General features: G+C 44.6%; 1 pseudogene; it reads right to left on the bottom strand.

Moving 5' to 3' along the window:
• Positions 1–206: 206 nt before the first annotated feature.
• On the bottom strand, positions 207–520 carry LOC147371179 (pterin-4-alpha-carbinolamine dehydratase pseudogene; annotated as a pseudogene).
• Between the last annotated feature and the right edge of the window lie 1,077 nt (positions 521–1,597).

Genomic DNA, 1,597 nt, shown 5'->3' with positions numbered 1-1,597 from the left:
CAGAGGTCCAAGGAGGAGGAGAGTGGTGTGGGAAAAATGGTCTAATTTCCTCATCTTGGCAGGAGATATGGCCCTCTCCTTCCAGGGAAATAACTTGCCTCTAATCAGAGGCAGCAGTGCTGACTTGGCAGTTTTGACTGCAGCAACATCTCAGGGCTCCCCAGTTCCCTGGATCCCCTGAAAAACTCAGAGACGAAGGGTGGGGTCTATGTCACGGACCCTGCCACTTGCTCCCTGAAGCTGGCCGTGTTTATGTCCCTTTCTGAAAAGCCCGCACACTTGTGGGCACTCAGGATGGTGTGGGCCTTGGTGCACAGGTTAAACCATTCAGGATGCTGGTCCAGTTTTTCAGTCTGCAGGCCACTGTCATCCGGAGACCAAGAGCCCTTCTGAAGTCTTTGAAATGGAGCTGCCTACAGATGGCATCCTGCCCATCTGGCTCCCTCCACCTCATGGCAGGTGGGTTTGGCAGCAGCTGGTCCTCCTCCTCAGCACTTAGTTTGTGGGCTTAGCCAGTCATGAAGTGGGGAAGGAGGTGGGGGCATGGACACGGGCAGCTGTGATAGCAGTGGAGTGGAGGAGTATGACTTACTGTTCCATACTTCTAAGAGATACTTACCATCTAAATTTTTACAATAATTGAGAGAATAAAATGAAAGGTCCATACCATATCATTAGAAGGCTTTTGAGTGGCATGCCTTTTTTTGTACATAAACTCTCAATCTTTCCTTCTTTTGTAATTAATTTTTATTGGGGTATAGTTGATTTACAAGTTTCTGTTAGTTTGAGGTGTTCAGCAAAGTAAATCAGTTATACATACACATACATCCACTCTTTTTTAGATTCCTTATTCCATATAGGTCGTTACAGAGTACTGAGTAGAGCTCCCATGCTATACAGTAGGTCCTCGTTAGTTATCCATTCTATATATATGGTGTGTATGTGTCAATCCCAGTCTTCCAATTTATGCCTTCCTAGGGAGATGCTTAACGAAGAACCAAGACAGGCAAGGAAAAATGCTTAAAGCTAATAATTCAGACTGTGAGACAATGGCGTTAGGGTTAGTGATTACTGATCTCGTACCTTTCACAGCTTTGTTTAAAGCTGGTAAGAGAAAATGGGGAATTATAGAAAATGAGGTGGATGAAACTGGAGCCTATTATACAGAGTGAAGTAAGCCAGAAAGAAAAACACCAATACAGTATACTAATGCATATATATGGAATTTAGAAAGATGGTAACAACAACCCTGTATGCGAGACAGCAAAAGACACAGATGTATAGAACAGTCTTTTGGACTCTGTGGGAGAGGGAGGAGGGGGGATGATTTGGGAGAATGGCATTAAAACATGTATAATAGCATATAAGAAACGAATCATCAGTCCAGGTTCGATGCAGGATACAGGAAGCTTGGGGCTGGTGCACTGGGATGACCCAGAGGGATGGTACGGGGAGGGAGGTGGGAGGGGGGTTCAGGATGGGGAACACATGTACACCCGTGGCGGATGCATGTTGATGTATGGCAAAACCAATACAATATTGTAAAGTAAAAAATAATAATAAAAATTGAATGACAAGAACAAAGATGGATGGCCCA

Source organism: Bos grunniens, chromosome 6 (assembly GCF_055505025.1).
Source record: "Bos grunniens cultivar Pamir isolate PY7600 chromosome 6, Bosgru_T2T1.0, whole genome shotgun sequence".
In the NCBI taxonomy this organism is placed as follows: Eukaryota; Metazoa; Chordata; class Mammalia; order Artiodactyla; family Bovidae; genus Bos; species Bos grunniens.
This window is presented reverse-complemented; position numbering and strand designations above follow the sequence as displayed.